We start from the raw sequence: 22705 nt of genomic DNA on the forward strand, positions 1-22705 counted from the left end.
GCTTTTTTGCTTTCTTTTTCATTGTATTTTGTAGTTTGCTTTATCCAGATGACTGTTATGGGGATAACATCTGTGCAGGTGTTTCTTATATACTTTTCTCTGTACCTGCACTACAGATCATCGGTCTTCTTACTCCTTTTTTTCTGCATTTACAACTTTTGTATTTTATGCTTTAATAGGACTCTTCTTATTCCATGTAATGAGACTTACAATCTAAGGAGTGCAGTTTGTCAGAAAAAAAAAAAAACACTTCTTTGGTGTATTTTATGTCACTAGATAATGTGCAAGAAATAATGTTTATTGTCATTTTTTTCTGTTAGCTGTTGAACTACCCCAATGCACCTATTATGCCTCTTTTAATTCTTATTCATCTTTTAAAGTGTTTTTGGTAGCACAGTGACAGCAGATTGTCCCCTGCGTCTCCAACCAGCTGACCTGTTTTCTTAAAGTTTTAATTATTTAAAAATAAATAAATCCATATTTTAAGACAAAATATACTACACACCTTTCTTCTGACTGAAAGGATTTTGTCTGGAAGACTTTGCACTAAACATCCTTCATCCATAAAATAAATAAACACATACAGAAATAAATAAATATGTTAAGGAAAAAAAAGCCCATTTAATAAATGGTACTGCTCTTGTCTTGACAAGTTAATGACTTCTAATTACGTGCTGGCAAAGATTCACTATTTTAAAGAGGTTTCCTCCATTTTTGAGTTGTTGTGACCATGGAGTTGGTCTATATAAGTTTGTAGTGGGGGCTTGATCTTCACATCGGGTTTCACCTTTTATACTTTTGGGCATTTTTTTCATTGTTTTGACACCTCAACATTTAAGAAGTTGCCATTTCATAGTATATCCATGTATTATTTATATGTGATTTTATCTTAGTGTGCATGATCAATTCAATGCCTTTTTATTTGTCTTTTTAATTGATTGGTGTTTATGTGTGATATGATACCTTTACCGTGTTTTTCTAAATATTTTTTCTTCCATGTTCACTTGAATGGGGCTGGGTGTAAAGTGACAAAAATGCTACTCTGTTGTTAAAAAATATCATTCAGCAATTTGCTTATTATTTATTATTTTTTCATTTGTGTGGCCTTAGTTTTACCAAGTTCACTGTTGTCATAAATGGTCCTGACTTTAGCCTAAGAATGAAACACTTGAAAAGAACAGAACAATGTGCCTTGTAAACATGACAACTTCAAAGGAACCGTAAGCTGACATACAAAGTATATTGAAACAAAAATCAACAAAAAGCATTAAATAAGCATTCAGTTTAGAAAAAAACAGATGAATAATAACGTGTTCTATGATGTGTCCATGTATTTTAAAAACAAGGTGCCATGTCAGCATAGATTTGAAAGGAACCATACAAAATGCCATACACACTGAAATAAAATCAGACAAAAACATTAAATATGTAACTTAAAAACAATTATATATGTATGCTAGAAAACTTATTATATTTTTATATTCAGCTCAGAAAAACAAAATAGATTCTGTCTCTGTTATAAATTTTATTAAATTAAAATTTAAGGATGTTATTTTGCTTCTATAAATGTTTTTGCTTCCTCACAAGCATGTCTTAACAGAAAGCATTATCTTCCTTTTGCTGGGCCTACAAATGTAAGCATGACTGGAAAATGATGCAGAATTTGAAGTTGCTCATTACATTTGTGATTATTACATTTCCTACATGTTGACAAAAAAAAAAAAAAAGAAAAACACAAATGTCTGCATAAGACCCGACCCCCCCCCCCCATAGAGCTCCTAGACTCACTGATTGATAGCACCGTACAGTGGTTTTATTCTTGTTATTATTTTTTCTTAGACCCCCGGACAATAGGACAAAGGCTTTTGTAAAGCTAGCTGTATGTTCACTGCAGGTGCTCAAGTCCCAAGTGCTCAAAAGACACTATTTCAAAGACAGAAAATCGAGCTCCTTGTAACTCAACTTGGTTGCTGCTCCTGTTCAAACTCAACTATGATTTTGCGAAAGCAACCTTAGGGAGGTAACGGGATGAGGGTTTTTCGATTAGGGAGTTGTAAAGGAGTTTTCCGGTTATGGAGTGGAAAGGGAGTTTTAGGTTTAGGGACCAATTGGGGACCTGAGGTTTAAGAAGGGTGTTTGGAGTTTTACATTCAGGGAGCAGGAAGAGAGTTTTAGGGTTAATGAAAAATTGGGGAATTTATGTCTAGGGATGGGGTAAAGTTTTAATTTAGAGGACAATCAGGAACTTTATGGTTAGGAAAGGAGAGCGAATGTTTAGAGTAAGGGATCAAGGAGTCCAGTTAGGAACGGGATGGGAGGTTTAGGTTTAGAGACTAGGTTATAGTAGGGCTATGTAGTTTATAGAATTAGGTGTTGGAGGGGCTATGTATAAATGAGAGAACAGGCTGTATGCATTTTTGTTCATTCATTTGATCGCAATGAGATACCTGAGAGAAAAGAAAGTGGTTGTAATTGTTTGACATGTGTGTGTGTGTGTGTGTGTGTGTGTGTGTGTGTGTGTGTGTGTATTTTTATGTATATGTCTGTGAGTCTGATGAAGCATAGTTGTATCTATGCGAAAGCGCTTATCAACTTTCTTGTCACATGGAATAAAGATATAAAGTTTTAATTCTATTTTTGCATCAAGGACTAAGGAGTTTTATTTCAAAGCACATCGTGGTGAGACCAGTTTCTTCTTTTTGTGTCTGTCTGTCAGTGCCTGTGTGTGAGTGAGTGTATGTGTGCATGTGTTTCTGTACATGTCATTAAATACTTATACAACTTGTACTTTGGATGTAAAATACTTTCCTCAAAATTAATTACATATGCTACAACAACTTTGAAACAGCTTCCACTACGAGTGAATGAGATTCTACTCTCCAAGAATCACCTGTTTTCTTATGATCAACACCCCTGATCACAAACTGCCTCTACACATGCCTTGCTTTTAATAGCAACTTACAGGTGCTTCACATTAAGACCTGTTACAGATTTTACCACTGTAATATTTGGTATATACACCACCAACTCATACTATACGATGAATATATGACATGTCAAATAGCATTGCAGCAGCCACTCTGCCACAATAACCTCATTACCATCATGGAACTCTCAATCCTATCCTGACCAGAATATGTTGTACGAATTAAATTGTCTATCCATTTTTGTGTGCTTGATTAATGGTAGAATTAAAGGGTTGCAGTGATGAAGCCTCCAGTATAATTTGGTGTTCACATACTGTTACCTGTATAGAGGATACCTGGTCAGTTACACACCTGAAGCTGCATCCCACCTAGTAATGCAATAAAGTGTGTGCCCACTTAATAGCAAGGCATTCTCAGTCTATGGCAGAATAAGTCATCTTAGCTCTGCTTAAGTTTTTGTTGAGGTAGCTTACTTGGTGTTTCTTTCCACCTACGTTTGAGATAGCACAACACCTACCCCAACTAGATGCAATGCTGACTACAATAAAGTTTTGTTTTAAGTCAGAAGTAACTAAGACTGACTTTGAATATAAAAATAGATTTCATCTGGCTGCTATCAACTAAAACTGGATTTAAGAACCAAACAGATTTCAGTTGGCTATTGGCTCATCTACTACTATAGTTAACCTTAGCTGGATGGCGGCTTCTCCTTCGGTAAGGTCTGTAAGGAGATAAGCTGTGAAAAGTTGGATATAAACTTGCAATAGTAGCCTATTAGCCCTAAGAATGTTTTCTTCTAATGTTGGGTACTGGGTGCAGGCAAGATAATGACAGCTTTTATTTTGTCTGTTTGGCTTTTAATTACTCCTCTTTCAATCAAATATCATAAGGATCTGGCTTCTGTCATATAAATCTTACTTTTGGCATTAAAAGTAAACCAAGTCTGCCATAAAGTTTCAAGCATGGCTTGTACTTTGGTAATATCTAACTCCTTCTCTTCTGAATAAATAATTATGTTATTCTGGTATGAATCTGAATACCTGGAGTGAGGTTTCAACACTTTATCCACAAACCTCTGGAAGGAGGCAAGACCTTCCTGAAGTCTGAAGTGTACAGTAGATTAAAAAAGACCTTCAGAAGTAACTGTTTTCTGTTTGGATCCAGGGATTGAGAGAAATTTGCCTGTACCCCTTGGTCAAATCTAGGCTGATCAAAATACCTAGCCTCTCATTTAATTCATCCACTCTAGGGACTGGATATGTATCAAATCTAGACATCTATTTACTTCCTTGAAATCACTCAAAATCTTTTGGTAGCATCTGGCTTAGTTGCCAACACAATCAAATTGTCTGATTCATTTTGAGACTTCTCTATAACTCCCACTTTTGTCATCATGCTCACTTCTTCACTGATTGATTTTCTTTGGGATTCTAGTATCCTATAGTGTTTTAGGTGTAACTTCTCTCATGGCACAACTTTAATATGATGTTGAATTTAATTTGTTCTACCAGAGTGCTCAGGAAAAGACTTTCATTAAACATTCTTCCACTTTTGGTTTCTGGACCTTAGACAAGGTTTCATCTATATGAACATCATAGGTTCATAGGTTCATAGGTTAATACTAGGCTATCTGCCCTTGGGCATTTATAAGCCTAGCCAGAGTGTGTTTGGCTTTCGCCACCCTTTTAGATTAGTTGACTGTGCCTCTGTATAGTAGGTCACAGAAGATAGCCCTTTTAAGGTTAGTTTACTGTGCCTCTGTCTAGTAGGGACACAGAAGAGATCTCAGAGGTAAACCTACGATCTCCCATCCACTCGTCAAGATTTCTCTTGAAGAGGGTCATTGAGGTGCTCTGCCTAACATGGATTGGGATTTTGTTCCAGAGTGAGGGGAGCCTCTGGGATATGAATCTGTCCCTCCAGCATGTCCTATTTATTTCTATGCTGAGGTTTAAGTCCATGGAGCATGTAGCTCTAAGGGATTTGGATTTCCTAAGGTGGAGCATGTCCATTAATTCTGGGTTGGACATGGCTTTATACATCAGGCACAGATCACCTCTGAGTAGGCGGTAAGCAACTGAGTAGAGCTGGAGTTTCTTTAGCCTAACTGCATAGGGCATCTGTTTGAGTCCCTTGATCTTCTTGGTGAGGTACTTTTGGGGTCTTTCTTGCTGCAGGTGTCGGGAAAGGTACATCCCAAACGGGGCATTGTATTAAATTATGGGCCTGATGAGTGATGAGTAAGGGGGCACAATGACCTCTCTCGATCTAGATGTGAACCCTTTCGTGATAAGGTGGGCTATATTGAAGGTCTTTCTAACCACTTTGGCAACGTGATTGTCAAAGGAGAGATTGCTATCTACTTGGGTCTCCAAATCCCTAATTACTTCTTCCATACTTAATGGATTACCACCTATGTGGTAATTTGTGGGCACTTTGTTTTTCCCAAAGGGGATGACTATGCACTTTTTGGCATTTAGCTTTAGGCCATGGCTCTGGCACCAGTTATCTGTCTCTGTGAGACCCTTTAGGAAGATGCTTGTGTCAGTCGGCGAGTCGATTATGGCACCCAGTTTGCAGTCATCTGCGAACTTGGTCAGCCATAGTCCTCCCATGTTAGCCTGTACCTCAGAGAAATATATACCGAACAAGAGAGGTCCCAGGACTGAGCCTTGTGGGACGCCACTTGTAACTGGTTTAGAGTCTGACATGGCACCTGCAATTCTGACCATGTGGGTTCTATCCCTGAGCCAGTTTGCAACCCATCTTGTGACATAGGGGTGATATTTAAGCTGGTGAGCTTATTTATGATGCCCGAGTGGGGTATTGTGTCGAAGGCTTTTGCGAGGTCCAGGTAGGCTGTGTGGACTACCTTCCCTTCATCTATGGCCTTGGTGACTGTTTCAAAGAAGCTGACCAGGTTCAAAAGGCAAGATCTGCCCTTAACAAAGCCAAATTGAGTAGGATCCAGTGTTTAGAGGTTCCCAATGCCTTTGTTTATGAGTTCCATGATGATACACTCCATAGCTTTGCAGACCAGGCTATTCAGGCTTATAGGGCGATAGTTTCTGGGGTCCGTTGTGGCACCACCTTTGTGGAGTGAGACCACTGTTGCTGTACGCCATTCCTTGGGTACATATCATGTAGTAAGGCTGAGATTGAACAGCCCGGGGGGCTTTGAAGGATTCCACCTTGGTTTTGAGAAGTGTGAAGTTTGCTTTTGAGAAGTTCTTCACCGTGGTTTCCTTGGCTGGGGCTGGGGATGGGATATGGATGTCCAGTGAGATTAATTTATGGTCAGATCTTACCAATGAGGAGTATACCTCTGGTATGGAACATAGAGTCCCCATGTTGGTGATGATCAGGTCCAATATGTTTTCCCCTCTTGTGGGAGTGGTGACCAGTTGTTCCATAGCATTTGAGTTTGTAAATTCTAGGAACAGTTGGGCGAGGGTGTTGGGGCTTGAGTAGTGCTCCCTGTCTATGTTTGGGTAGTTGAAGTCACCCAATATAATGGTGTTTGCAGAGACCTTCATATTCTCCGGTGTTCTCAGGAAAGCCGAGTGGGGTTCCTGAGTTTGGGAGGGTGGTCTGTAGCAGGCTACAAACTGAAAGGCAGTTTTGCCCACTCTTAGTTGCACATAGATGATCTCTGATGCTTCGTGCAGTGCCACTAACCTGGAGGTGTGGGTATCTTTGATGAATATGGATACTCCCCCTCCATTTGTGGTTTGGTCCGAGTTTTGGGGCCACAAAGCATGGTCTGAGGTATAACCTGGTAGTGCTGGGGTGCTCTCAGGAGCCTTGAACCAGGTTTCTGTTACAGCACAGATATCAATATTCTCCATACTGAGGAGAGCCTTGAGTGCATGCATCTTGAGGTTTAGACTTCTGGCGTTGAGAAGCATTACCCTTAGTGTCTTTTTCCTTGTGTTGTCTATGGAGGTGGGTTTGTCTTTTGAGCCTTGCCTAAAAAAGGCAGTATGGGGGTGGCAAGAGCCTTAGCCAGTATTCGAAAGCCCAGGGGTGACAGGTGCAAGCCGTCCCTAACAAAGCAACGTGGCTTGTCGAGCATGTCATCCCAGGCTGACAGACACTGGATCCCCTTTGAATGACACCAATACTTTAGCCAATTGTTAAAATTGATCATTTTGTCTTTATACTGTGGCATCATTCTTGGTGAGGGTAAGCTACTACTCAAGGTCAGGGTCATACCGGCCTGGGCTACATGATCAGAGAGCTCCTCTATGTCTCTTTTCGTGTAGTCCAGGGAGGTACATCTCAGGTCATTCACATCAGCATGGACAATGATGGAGTCATATTTGTACTTGCTTTGGAGTGACCTGAGTGTTTGTGTTATGTGGCGGATCCTGGCACCTGACAGGCAGCTTACAGTGACCTTCTCCTTGTTCAGCCTGGTGAGTGGGATGTCAGTGTGTCTGACAATAGAGTCACCTATTACAAGTGTATTAGGTGCATTGTTTAGCCTTAAGGACTGTGACTGTGTGGCACTGACTTTGTGAACTATGTGATACGTGGGTATTGTTGTGGGGTAGCGGTTGCTTGGATGTCTGCTTTGGAGGTCTCTGCTGCTTGGGCAGATTTTTATTTAGAGCCTCCGAGTATGTTTTTGTGTGTTTATGTGTTTGGTTTGCTGTTGCGATAGGTCTATGTGAGACTGGATTTGTGGCGTGTATGGTTACCTTCTCCTCCTGAATGACTGCACCAGTACTGGGTTGAGAGAGCTCAGCCTCCAGTTTGGCTATATAGTTGCATCTCTCACATATATTTGAGCTTGTTGGGAGGAGGAGAGGGTGGTCTGTGTACATAAGGCAGTTGTAACATTGCCTCAAGATTCCCAGATTCACCAGCTGGACTGGAGAGTAAACCCGAAACTGACTTTTGGACATGCCAGAATAGTATAAGGAACTACTTTTTGACTGATCAAAAAGGACCAATAGGGAGCCAAGTACTTAAAGGGAGTATAAGAGGGTGTAGTGCTTTAGTTTATTAGTGCTTACTTGTAAGATTACTTATACGAGCAAGTGCAGGGCTTTAGAATGAAAATAGAGTGCTTACTTTGAGATTTAGAACAGTTCTAAGGGAAAAAGTGAAGAAAAGACTTTGTGGAGCCGGGAATAGTTTAAACCCGATGCTGCGCTATGCGCAAAATCACTCAAAACCACGCAAATGCGGTTTTTAAAGCAGGGAAACTGAAAGAGATAGGAATTGACCCAAAATGGCCAATAAGCTCCTAGTTTCTGGGCTGAGACCACTCCTCCAGGGACAGATAGGCTGCTCAAAGCTCCCCACTCTCACTGGTGAACAGAGAAGCTTCCTCCTATCCAAGTAAGGATATGGGCAACACAGGAAACTATACCACAGTCTGGAATTCAGCAAAACCTGAAATCTGGACTAATCTAGTTCAGCAAAAGCGGGAAAAGAGAATATTTTTTTTTTTTTTTTCAGGAAACAGCAGAAAAACACACAGAAAACACTGTAAATGCTATAAACAGGCTAGGGCACTTTAGTGTGTAGCCTACAACAGTTATACAATACATAAACAACTTAAATTGATATAAAACAAGTGCAAAAACTGTAAAAAGCAGAAGGCAAATGCAATTTAAACTTTTTAAAGCACAGATCAGTTAGAAATTCACTTTTTAGGTGGGAAAAGGCAGTCGGAGCAAAAAAACAGAGAAAAAAATACTTAAATCTGGAAAAGTCTCTCTTGGGTCTCTCTGTTGCCTGTATCACTCTGCAGGACACCACGAGGAGCTGTGCAGAGTTGTATACTGGTGCAAAACTGCGCAGATGCGGGTTTTAAAGCAGAGAAAGTTAAAGAGATAGGAATTGACCCAAAACGGCCAATAAGCTACTAGTTTCAGGGCTGAGACCACTCCTCCAGGGGCAGATAGGCTGTTCAAAGCTCCCCACTCTCACTGGTGAACAGAGAAGCTTCCTCCTATCCAAGTAAGGATATGGGCAACACAGGAAACTATACCACAGTCTGGAATTCAGCAAAACCTGAAATCTGGACTAATCTAGTTCAGCAAAGGCGAGAAAAGAGAATATTTTTTTTGGTTTTTTTTTTTTTGTTTTTTTCAGGAAACAGCAGAAAAACACACAGAAAACACTGTAAATGCTATAAACAGGCTAGCGCTCTTTAGTGTGTAGCCTACAACAGTTATACAATACAGAAACAACTTAAATTGATATAAAACAAGTGCAAAAACTGTAAAAAGCAGAAGGCAAATGCAATTTAAACTTTTTAAAGCACAGGTCAGTTAGAAATTCGCTTTTTAGGTGGGAAAAGGCAGTCGGAGCAAAAAAACAGAGAAAAAATACTTAAATCTGGAAAAGTCTCTCTTGGGTCTCTCTGTTGCCTGTATCACTCTGCAGGACACCACGAGGAGCTGTGCGGAGTTGTATACTGGTGCAAAACCTCACAAATGCGGGTTTTAAAGCAGGGAAACTGAAAGAGATGGGAATTGACCCAAAACGGCCAATAAGCTACTAGTTTCAGGGCTGAGACCACTCCTCCAGGGACAGATAGGCTGCTCAAAGCTCCCCACTCTCACTAGTGAACATAGAAGCTTCCTCCTATCCAAGTAAGGATATGGGCAATACAGGAAACTATACCACAGTTCAGAATTCAGCAAAATCTGAAATTTGGACTAATCTAGTTCAGCAAAAGCAGGAAAAGAGAATATTTTTTGTTTTTTTTCAGGAAACAGCAGAAAAACACACAGAAAACACTGTAAATGCTATAAACAGGCTAGCACTCTTTAGTGTGTAGCCTACAACAGTTATACAATACAGAAATGACTTAAATTGATATAAAACAAGTGCAAAAACTGTAAAAAGCAGAAGGCAAATGCAATTTAAACTTTTTAAAGCACAGATCAGTTAGAAATTCGCTTTTTAGGTGGGAAGAGGCAGTCAGAGCAAAAAAAACAGAGAAAAAAATACTTAAAACTGGAAAAGTCTCTCTTGGGTCTCTCTGTTGCCTGTATCACTCTGCAGGACACCACGAGGAGCTGTGCAGAGTTGTATACTGGCACAAAACCGCGCAAATGTGGGTTTTAAAGCAGAGAAACTTAAAGAGATAGGAATTGACCTAAAACGGCCAATAAGCTACTAGTTTCAGGGCTGAGACCACTCCTCCAGGGGCAGATAGGCTGCTCAAAGCTCCCCACTCTCACTAGTGAACAGAGAAGCTTCCTCCTATCCAAGTAAGGATATGGGCAACACAGGAAACTATACCACAGTCCGGAATTCAGCAAAACCTGAAATCTGGACTATTCTAGTTCAGCAAAGGCGGGAAAAGAGAATAATTTTTTTTTTTTTTTTTTTTTTTTTTTTTAGGAAACAGCAGAAAAACACTCAGAAAACACTGTAAATGCTATAACCAGGCTGGCACACTTTAGTGTGTAGCTTACAACAGTTATACAATACAAAAACAACTTAAATGGATATAATCCAAAGTAGCCAAGGATGGAATGTAGTAGGAAAGACCAAAGATATTCCAAATGTCGATGAAAAATACTCTTTATTCACAGTAGTCCAGACAAATATAAGCGCTTTCGCTATAAAGCATCGTCAGATATAAAAACGTCTAAACCCAATGTTAACTTCTTATATATACAAATTTAAAATTCTCATACCCAATTGGACCTTGGAATCAATTAACTCATTTAAAGTAATATAGCATTGATAAAATCATAACAGTTTCTGTACAAATCTATTATAATATTAGTAAAACTTCTCAGTAAAATTGTGAAACATTTATATGAGGAATTATATTGTCGTTTCACTTATGAATAAGAAAAATAAGTGTTAATATTGAAGGCTAGCTATCAAATTTCTCATGTAATAAACAATAACTTCTAGTTGGGCAAAGGATGTGAATAGACATGTTACAAAGATGTACTTATTGATTTATATTTATATTTATATATGGACAGACCATGACCTGGCTAAAGCACAAGGCACTATTATTAGTGAAAATCCAGCTCAAAGATCTAGCAAACTAGTTAATAATAATTATTTAGTGTTTAATATTCCTACGTTTGCGTAGTATAGGTTTAATAGAAGCTCTTTCATTCAGGTCTCTGCCTTTGTCTGCCCTTAATTTTATAATCCAGTTCCCTTCTTTACACTCCTTGTGGTTCCTTATGTCTCCCTCACAGATACAGGGATTTATAACTTCAAGGGCTCTGAATAAAAACTTATGTATGTCCCCATATTGCAGCACATGTTTTGCCAAAGCATTATGTGTTGAACCTTTCTTAATATGATAGACATGCTCACGTATCCTGTCCCTAAAGCATCTATTGGTCTTACCTGCATAGAAAGAGGAGCAAGTCTGACACACTGCTAGATAAACTAAATGGATGGTCATACAAGTGGCAACCCCTGTAATTATGATCTTCTTTTGTAAATCTGGGTGCAAAAATTCCTTGTTAGTGTCTATGTACATACAAAAATTATATTGACCACAGGGTGTGGTATGTCCATCTTCTCTAATCAATTCATCAAGTCTTGAATAACACAATAACCTTTTTAAATTATTTTTATTTCTAAAAATAAAACTAGGTTTTTCTCCAACTATGTTTCTTAACTTAACATCTGCTAATAAAACAGACCAATGTTTAGTTATAATACGTCTAACATCTACATGATCTGAGGTAAAAGATGTTGGAATCTTAACACAGGACAAAGGTTGGTTATGACCTACAGTGTAATTTTGAGCTATAGGTCCAAAATATGGTGCTGCAGTGTTCTCACGTAGTGTTGAAATTATGCCAAGTTGTTCAGTGATCTCTGTTTCTTTATAGCCTCTTGCTAATAACTTACATTTTAACCCTTGTATCTCTCCCATAAATCCCATATCTGTGGGATTGAGTCTAGATGCCCTAATTGCTTGTCCTTTCATGATATTCCTAAATACATAGCTAGGATGCATGCTGGATCTTAGCAAAAGGGTGTTGCTGTAACACGGTTTCCTATAAATACCTGTATTGATCAGGCCACTTGGTAATTTTTCAATATATAGGTCGAGAAAATCTATCTTAGTACTTGACCTATTCATGGTAAACCTGATAATGTGTCAAGTTGTTCATTTTCATAAGTAAGTTGTCCAGCTCATATTCTTGGCCATCCCATAGAACAAAAAGATCATAGACAAAACGTCTACAGAATTTAACTTGTTCTATAAATTCAGGAACCAAAAATAATGCAGTTTCCTCCCAATGGGCCAAGAACATGTTGGCATAGCTGTTCGCACATGGGGTGCCCATTGCCACCCCATCCAGCTGCCTATATATATTTTCATCAAATATAAACAAATTGTTCTCCAGTACTAATTCTAAGAAGTAGGTGATAAGTTCTATCTGCATTACATTATATTCACTATGGTTAAATATTCTGTAATGTACTGAATGCCTATTCCGTTGGGTATAATAGTGAATAGAGATTGTACATCAAATGTAACCAAAGTCAATGCTTCACTGTCACCAACTAACTGAAGTTCTTCATATAATTCCATCAGAAATTGTTTGCTGTCCCTGAGTACATAGCTATTATTGTTCAGTATTGGACTTAAATGTTGCTCCACGTATACAGACATATGTTCAGTGACCCATCCACCACCTGCTACTATTGGTCTCATTGGAGGGTCAAGTGTGTTTTTGTGAATCTTAGGGAGCCCATGTATCACAGGTATGAGTGGAGTTTTAATTGTCAAATACTCAACGAGTTCTTTATCTATGATGTGACCTTTATACATATCCAGCAATGTGTCAAGTGATATACTTTATTATATCATAGACTTCATCTTTTGAAATTACTACATAATACTTATCTTCCAAAAGTTTATGCATTGCATTAGCATAATGACTGGCATCCATGACTACTATTTTACCCCCCTTATCTGCGGGTCTAATTACTATGGATGATTCAGTCTGTAACAGTTTCAGACTCTGTCTTTCTCTGTAACTCAAGTTGTCCTTACGTCTATATGTTAGATTCTTATTCGAGTTCTCATAGTGAACATGACATTCATCTTCTGTTAGTTTAAAATAGGCTTCTACCAAGGGATGATTTATTGAATTTATTCTGCTGCCTTTATTACATTTAAGACCAGTACTGAACAATAATAGCTATGTACTCAGGTGAACAGAGAAAATTCCTTCTATCCAAGTAAGGTAATGGCAACACAGAAACTTGTAACACAGCCCTGCATTCAGCACTAACCTAGAAACTGGACTAAACTAGTTCAGAAAAGCAGGAAACAAGTATATATATTTTTTTCAGAAAATAGAGCAGATACAATCAAAATTAGCCCAAAAAGACATTAAACTACTAACTTCTGGGCTGAAACCACTCCTCCAGGGACAGATATCCTGCTCAAAGCTCCCCTCTCTCACAGGTGAACAGAGAAACGTCCTTCTATCCAAGTAAGGTATGGCAACACAGAAACTTGTAACACAGCCCTGGATTCAGCAGTAACATGAAAACTGGACTATACTAGTTCAGAAAGGCGAGAAACAAGTATATATATATATATATATATATATATATATATATATATATATATATATATATATATATTTTTTTTTCTTCCAGAAAATAGAGCACATACAATCAAAACAACACTTTACCCAATTAACTAGTTAAAAAGCTTAAAACTGAGCCCTGTTCCAGCAGTCTTCAATCAGACAAGTTCTAACTGCACAGTCCTGCCACTAGGGTACAGAGAAACCTTCTCCAAAAAAGACGGCCTGGATCAGTGCACAAGTTATACAAACAAAGCTAGATCCAGCCGGCCTGAATCTAGTCTATGCTACAGCAAACAAGGCGTACCGATTTCAGAAAGAAGCAGTTCAAGTAAGCATGCGCAATAGGCCTTTAACCAGAAATTCCCAGCTCAGAAGGGCAGAATCTAGCCTCTCCTCCCACAAGAGTGCATACCACAAACCTTCTTAATGTAAAACAACTGGTTTGAAGCCCAAGTGCTTAAACCAAGGGCCTTAGAATAACAGTTATAATTTAATCAGGCTACTAACAAGCAGTAATAAAGGCAGCAGAATAAATTCAAATGAGTACTTTTAAGAAGAGGCAAAAGCAAAATAAGGTAATAAAGTAGGAAGAAACACAAATACAGTAAGGCAGATGAAGTGCAAATTTTTTTTTTGAGACGGAGGAAACAGAGTGGATTAAGATACTATAGGGGAATGCCCTTCCCAAGTGCTCTCTCTGTACACCGCAGAGGATATGGGACTGGTAGGATTATCCAAAATCAAAATATGATCTCACTGTACTCAGTTGAGTGAGCAGATGAGATGGGTCCAAGAGGACTGTGCAAAAAGAGATTTACAGCAGGGGCGGGCAATTCCAAAGCCACCAAGATTAACACCACAACAAGAAACAGTGAGGGGTGGGGGGTTGGGGAACTAGCTACAGAGAGACAGAGACACAGTATTTACAGAATCAAAGACACACAATATTTACTGACTCAAATCTTAAATAAGTGCAGAAGAATATACTTAAATCAGCTTGTGTCCAGTTGATATATGCAGACAAGTTTCAGTAGCCAGCAACTTGATTTAAAATGATTACTAGAAATGTAACCATCACAGATTTTAATGCGAGCAGAAACCCCCAAGCTTACTAACACTAACAAAGGAATTTCAAAGCAGTCTAACAACTTTCAGTGAGCTCAGATGGCTACACTTTTTCACTCTTCAGGCAACTTAACTGCAGAGAGACAGAGACACAGTATTTACAGAATCAAAGACACACAGTATTTACTGACTCAAATCTTAAATAAGTGCAGAAAAATATACTTAAATCAGCTTTAAGGACGGAATTTCCTGGTATCGTTCGTTTAGTGCCTATGTCATCTATAAAGCTGGCTATAAAAGCTCCACCTTTCCTCCATGTTTTTAACACCTTTATGTGATAAAGCTACTATGGTCTTCATTTCCCAGTTTGTCTTGCTTTGTATTTCACTTTGTTCATATTCTCTACCACCTCAGAGGCTCGTTATACTCTTGCTAGAAATGTATTTGTAGAGAAGGGACTATCACTAATGCATTTCTCCATTTAAAACTCCCTGAGACTGGCATTCTTAGCATATACCTTCTGTTTCAGTTTTGTGCCCTTTCTAAATGTTCCTTAACTACTGGCATAACAATTTTAAACTGTTTTGCATTTATGAATTATATTATTGATTTTAGATTATGTTTTTTCTTCCTCCTTGGTCTGTTTTCCTATGTGTAGTAAGCCTCAAAAATACTCCCCTTATAGTAACTTCAAAGAGGAAATCCCATTGAAGTTTGTGTTGTCTATTTACAGCAAAAAAAAAAGGTAGGGAAGCAACTTATCTCAATTCTTGCCATTTTGACCTTCTTCTGCAATGATTTCAGAGTTGTATGAAACTGCTCAACTAACCTTTTGGTTTGACGATGGGATATAATAGTCCGCAGCTTTTTAACTTTAAAGCACTGGTAAGGTTGATACATTTCTCCAGACATAAACATGATTTCCAGGTCCATGAGTATCTCTTTGGGTATCAATGCAATGGAGAAGAAAATAACAACTAGCTGCTTGATTATTGACTTAGCATCGGTCTTTTCACATGATACTGTTTCAGGAAATGTAATAGCATTGTCAGTAATTGCTAGAGCATATTGCTGCCCATTACTAGAATTTACCTATGGTCCCACAAGATCCATGGCTACCAGCTCAAAGGGGACCTAAATAATAGACATATGTGTAATGGACTTCTGAAACAAGAATGTGGCACCATGTTCTGACATTCTGAGCAAGTTGCTAAGCTGTTCTGAATGTCTTTCATTACACCAGGAAATAAAATCTAGTGGATGTTCTAGATTTGGTTTTTGTCCATGTAGGCGTGTTCTCCCAAAATATGGCTACATATCATTCTCTTCGCTGTTGTTCTAAAGCATTTATGAACCAATAGTTCTAATAATATTTATTTTTTATCTTTGTTTATCATATACAGCAAGTCATTTTTCAACTCAGAATATGAGTATGTGATGAGACAAATCTGGTCATCTATTTTCCTTCTACTCTACCTATATTTTCTATGGCCTTGTTTAATGTGCTATCCTACCAATGTGCCTTTGTAAAATTCTCATTCCTTAGCTACAATTCTGTCAAGTCAGAGAAATGTTTGTCAGTGCACTGAAATGAAGTGGCGGTATTACCTCTTCACATATGAATGCAAGTGTAGTTGTTTCTTCTACTTCTTCCCCAGGAAAGGAATTCAAACAACTGACTTTCTTCTGCTTTTGGTTTGGCAGTGTCTTTCTGACTTGTCATCTGTTCTGAACTTACAGAGGGAAACCTAATACTCTATTCCTGTTTCTTTTCTTCACATAATTTATCAGTTCTGCATGACTCTACACTAACCTCCCTCGTTATAATACCTAGAATATTCTGACAAGGTTGAAACATCAACCACTATGTTTTTTTTTCAGCTGTTATACAGACTTCTTTCAGTAACGTTACAACTAGGATTTTCTATGACTATGTTAACAGGTTTCTGATAGCATATGCATTATTCTAACACTTTCAGCAAAAGCCATAGTTTAATTAATTGTTATTGTTTCTAGATGTTTCCATTTTTATCAATACTATATGTTTTTGACAATGTCAGGCTGCTGTTGTGCCTTCCTTTTAACCAAGAACATATTAAGGGCTATATATTCTAAGTTGTGTGAAAGACTGCTGCTGCTGCTGCTGCTGCTCTCTTCACTTTTACTGGAGCTTTATTCAGGCCACAGATTATCTAACTGTTGTCTCTTCCACTCAATTTTTGCAATGCCTTGTACAGTAGACCAAGGTTGATCTTAAATAACATCATGTGTTATATTAGGTACTCAAGTCACTGGGATGTTGTACTTTACCCAAATGTGCTTGAATTTTTGCATGTGTTATAGGATACTCTTTCCCATTTCTGTGAACTTATATTACTTCCTCCTTTCTGTTGGCATATGCATTATGTTTGCAGATGCAGGGTTCCTTAATAAATGTGACCATGTTCTCAAAAACAGTAATTTCCTCAGCTCATTCACATCCAACAATACTCTACTTTTGGTTATTGTAGAAGTACAACATAGACAATATACTGTATCTGTTATTCTAGCAGTTATTTTATGACATTCCTTTACTGTATTTCATTACAGAATGTTGGTTAAAATCACATTTTGTTTTGTATAGCAGAGTAGATGGAAAGAGTACTTTGAAGGGCTGATGAATGAATAGAATGAGAGAGAGAGAGAAGGTTGGATGATGTGGGGATAGTGAATCAGGAAGTGAAGTAGATTAGCAAGGAGGAAGTAAGGACAGCTATGAAGAGGATGAAGAATGGAAAGACTGTTGGCCAAGATGACATACCAGTGGAAGCATGGAGGTGCTTAGGAGAAATGGCAGTGGAATTTTTAACCAGATTGTTTAATGAAATTTTGGAACGTCAGAGGATGCCTGAGGAGTGGAGAAAAAGTGTTTTGGTACCTATCTTTAAGAATAAGGGTGATGTGCAGAATTGGAGTAACTACAGAGGGATAAAATTGATCAGTCACAGCTTGAAGTTATGGGAAAGAGTAGTGGAAGTTAGGTTAAGAAGGGAGGTGATGATTAGTGATCAGCAGTATGGTTTCATGCCAGGAAAGAGCACTACAAATGCAATATTTGCTCTGAGAGTATTGAAGAAATACAGAGAAGGTCAGAAGGAGTTGCATTGTGTCTTTGTGGACTTAGAGAAAGCATATGACAGGGTGCCTAGAGAGGAGTTGTGGTATTGTATGAGAAAGTCGGGAGTGGCAGAGAAGTATGTAAGAGTAGTACAGGATATGTACAAGGGTAGTGTGACATTGGTGAGGACTGCGGTGGGAGTGACAGATACATTTAAGGTGGAGGTGGGATTACATCAAGGATCAGCTCTGAGCCCTTTCTTATTTGCAGTGGTGATGGACAGGTTGACAGATGAGATTAGACAGGAGGCCCCGTGGACTATGATGCTTGCAGATGACATTGTGATATGTTGTGAGAGTAGGGACCAGGTTGAGGAGACTCTGGAGAGGTGGAGATATGCTTTACAGAGGAGAGGAATGAAGGTCAGCAGGGCTAAAACAGAATATATGTGTGTAAATGAGAGGGAGGGTAGAGGAATGGTGAGGATGCAGGGAGCAGAGTTGGTAAAGGTATATGAGTTTAAGTACTTGGGATCAACAGTTCAGAGTAATGGTGAGTGTGGAAGAGAGGTGAAGAAGAGAGTACAGGCAGGGTAGAATGGGTGGAGAAGAGTGTCAGGAGTGATTTGTAACAGACTGGTACCAGTAAGAGTGAAAGGGAAGGTCTACAAGAGGATAGTGAGACCAGCTATGTTATATGGGTTGGAGATGATGGCATTGACGAAAAGGCAGGAGTCAGAGCTGGATGTGGCAGAGTTAAAGATGTTAAGATTTGCACTGGGTGTGACTAGGATGGACAGGATTAGGAATTAGTATAATAGAGGGTCAGCTCAGGTTGGACAGTTTGGAGACAAAGCAAGAGAGGCAAGATTGCGTTGGTTTGGACATGTGCTGAGGAGAGATGCTGGGTATATTGCGAAAAGGATGCTAAGGATGGAGCTGCCAGGTAAGAGGAAAAGAGGAAGGCCTAAGATAAGGTTTATGGATGTGGTAAGAGAGGACATGAAGGTGGTTGGTATGAAAGAGCAAGATGCAGAGGACAGGAAGAAATGGAAACAGATGATCCGCTGTGGCGACCCCTAACGGGAACAGCCGAAAGAAGATGATGATGACCAATTAAACATATTTTTGTAATCTGTCCATTCTTCCCACATTTGAAACATACTATTTCAGATGGTGACAGTATCTGGGACTTCACACACATTTGCACATTTTAGACACAGGCTTTGGTTGTGTAGTTCTAAATAGTGCTTCATTAGCTAGTAACCTTTTGGTTAGCATAAACACTTTAGCAATAGTTTTAGGATCTCCCTGAAAAAAAATGAATATTTTTAGGAGTGTCCTCTTGAACTTATCAATTGTTAAAATGTATTATCATTTTATTTTTACTTTTAGTGTTTAATTCTGATGCAATTTTGAGTTCCTTTAATAAAATATTGTTATATTACCATTTTGTTGGCATTAAATGACAAGTTATGAAATTATATACTTTTTATAGCTTACATTGCAGGAGATGCACCAACCTTTTTTTAGCTTTTGATAGTCCATTAAATCAGTACATTTGATGCCCATAAATAATTTGCTCGCTTCTCCTAACAGCTGAGAAGGCAACATTTTGGCCTAGTCAGACTGAGCCCAATTTTCCTAGGTAGCATATCTCTCAAAAGTAACACAATATGCTCCCATTTCTTTATCTTTACTCAGTTGTTTTGAGGTGGGTTATCTTTGGAGTGGGCAATAATTTCATGCAAATCTATTTCTGGAGGATGACCATGTGATTATCAATGGCTTCACTTCTTTGTTGAAGAGCAACTATATGCTAACCCAAGTTGCATTGTTCTGTGCCAGAGTCTCAGTGCGTTTCTTCATTTTGTCTGACAAACTGCATCAGTTGATCAACACAACAAATTTGTTATCTCTCTCTTTTCATGACAGATAATTAATGTCAGACATTTGCATGTTGGGATGCTGGAATGAAAAGAAAGAGCAGTTTGGTAAATCAGCCACATTATGCCTGCCGGATACACCATTGTTGTATTTAGCAAACACTATAGATTATTTTATTAATAAATGTGGTTTGTTTATAAGAGAGAATGTTTAGAATTCATTTCCAACAAAAGTCAGCATACTCCTGGTCATTGCTTTTGTTGGTTACATACAGTCTCCCTTCAGTTAATATGTAAAGTTTCCCTAAAGAAAACAAAATAGCAAACCCGTGGCACTTTCTCAGTGTCCACTGTATCAAACTTCTTTATAATCCCTTGTCCATTCACACGCAGACCCGTGATATTCTTTCAGTATTCACAGTATCAAACTGCCTTATAAATCCTTGTATAACCACAATCAGACCCCGTGGCACTCTCTCAGTGTCCACAATATCAAACTGCCTTATAATTCCTTGTACACTCACAAGTTGACTCGTGGCACTCTCTCAGTGCCTAAATATGAAGCTGGAGAGGCCACAGATGTACCTCGTGAAGAGGATCATAGGCATTAAACACATGTCCTACACTTTCTACATGGACAGACTCAAAAGACTCCAGCTATTCTCTGTCACATATTGCCTACTTAGTGGCAATCTCTGCTTGACTTACAAAGCCATGTCTGACCCAGCTCTGTTAGAAATGTTATATCTAAAGAAATCCCAATCCCTCCACTCCACATGCTCCATAGACCCCAACCTCATTACCCCAATCAACAGAACATGCTGGAGGGACAGGTTCCTCACCCAGAGACTGCCCATGCTCTAGAATAGACTTTCCATACATGTTAAGCAGAGCAACTCACTGACCCTCTTCAAGAGCAGACAGCACAGTGGTGCAGCGGTAGCATTGTTGCCTCACAGCAAGAGGTTCTCCAGTTCGATTCTTGGCTAGAGTGCCTTCTGTGTGGAGTCTGCATGTCCTCCCTGTGTTTGTGTGGGTTTCCTCTGGGTGCTCCAGTTTCCTCACACATCACAAAGGCATGCATCTAGAATGTTTCTCCCTGGGCCTCCGCTGAAAATTGGCTTTGTTCCAAGTCGGACTTTCCTGGTTAACAAATGTTAAATAAATAAAACAGAAATCTTGATGAGTGGATGGGTAATAGAAAGTTCACCCTGGGGATCACTCCAGTGGCTCTACTTGTTAGAGGCTCTGGGAACTAATGTCAGGTGGCACGATGCCAGGGCACTTCTATGGGCTAGGCTTGTAAAGGGGCCATTGGCCTAGTACACACCTATGAACCTTATAATTCCTTGTACAATCACAATCAGACTTGTGGCACTCTCTCAGTATCCACAGTTAGAATCCTGGTGATTCTTAGATAAACTGACAGGTAGGTTTTGGTATTCCCCTGCTTCTCCTGGTCTAGGGTTTCCAAAGAGTCTCAACTCCTGTTCAAAACCCCCCTCTCCATTAGAACCAAATATCATCTTGTATTATGTACTTTGCTTTTAACAGTACCACACAAATGAGTCACATTAAGCTCTCCTGTTTCAGGTTCTGCTATCATAATGCAAGGTATATAACATAATCAATTAAAAGTATAATGTATGATGCATAATTACATGGAAATGCAGAACATTAAACAAAATTTTAGTAGGCAATATCTATCTGTCTGCTATCTATCTATCTATCTATCTATCTATCTATCTATCTATCTATCTATCTATCTATCTATCTATCTATTTGTCTATCTATCTATCTGTCTATCTATCTATCTATCTGTCTATCTGTCTATCTGTCTGTCCATCTAGCTATCCCTCCTAACAATATAAGCAAGAAGGGGGACACAGGCATACATATATAAACTAAGGCAGATATTGCTTCACCAATGTATAATCAAACCAATGATATTTCTCACAACTCTGAGAGCATTATCTGGTTCTAGACCTTATTTAAATAGTCTCACTTACATCAGCTATACTCAACTGTATTCTCCTTTACTGAAGTGGTATTCACAGTAATCAAACTAACAAATTAACTGCTCATCGAAATGTGCTTCTCCTTGAATCTATCTTGCATTTTGTGTGTTGTTATGATTTTCTAATCTGTTACTTATAAACATTTGTGATATTTTGTAATGTACTTAGTATTTAGTGGAGCTTTTCTCCTCGGGCCTCTGCTGAAAATGGACATGTATCCAGCCAGACTAGCCCGGTCAACAAATGTAAAATAAATAAAATAAAATAAACATAAAAAAATTAAAGCCAGATATAGTTATACTGCAAACCCTATGTTAGTCAGCACAAAAATGCACAGTGACTGATTTTATATGATAGATCATTTACATGTAGGCAGTTTGACATGAAATGAACTTCTGAAACGGGTGATAGGTTCTCCATGGGGACATTTAGAAAGGTGTGGCAGGTGAAGAATGGAGGTAGAATGGTAAATAAACCAAAAGGGAAAACAAGACAGGACAATTGTCTGTTTATGCCATCAAGTAAATGCAGTGCAACCAAAATAATATTTCAGGTTTTCAGTTATCATCACATTTGTACAATGCAGATGGGCTTTGGTTACATATGTTACAGTTGTAGTTTTTTTTTCTGAAAACCATAACTTTGTTTTTCTAGTGCATGAGAATCAATTTCTTTTCTTCGGCCTGTGCCTGGTAGGTGTGCATCAACAGCACTAGACAGCTGACCCATTTCTGACAAATCCACTGCACCTTAAACTACATGCTGCACAGTGGGTTTTGCAGCCTGTACCTACAGATATCATATAGCTAGAATCATGCATTGTCTACAACATGCCAAATACATGACAGAGGAATGCATCATGCTATACTATTCATGACATCTGAACATGGATAAGAATGCCTAAAATGGGCATGTTGTATGACCATCTTCTTAATGTGCTATCCAAATACAGTAGGAATTTATGTTTAAAACCTCTAGTAGTCTTTTATTATAATTTACATTAAAATTAAAGCACTTTGAAAGAAATGCATTTTGGTCATTCTGTAAGATACATGAAAGTAGACAAGAGAATGAGGCTTGTTATAGCAGAAAGGGTAGCTAACATTAAATGTTCTTCATATTGATCACTGCTGCAGTAGCCTTAGCTATAT

The 22705-nt window shown here is 38.6% G+C and overlaps 1 protein-coding gene across 1 annotated transcript in view; it reads left to right on the forward strand.

The window, feature by feature from the left end:
* LOC122812921 (chondroadherin-like) overlaps nt 1-22705 on the forward strand; it is a 61326-nt gene that overhangs the window by 21718 nt on the left and 16903 nt on the right. The window lies entirely within an intron of this gene.

This window comes from Protopterus annectens, chromosome 10.part0 (assembly GCF_019279795.1).
Source record: "Protopterus annectens isolate FY-2018-M chromosome 10.part0, PAN1.0, whole genome shotgun sequence".
Lineage (NCBI taxonomy): Eukaryota > Metazoa > Chordata > Ceratodontiformes > Protopteridae > Protopterus > Protopterus annectens.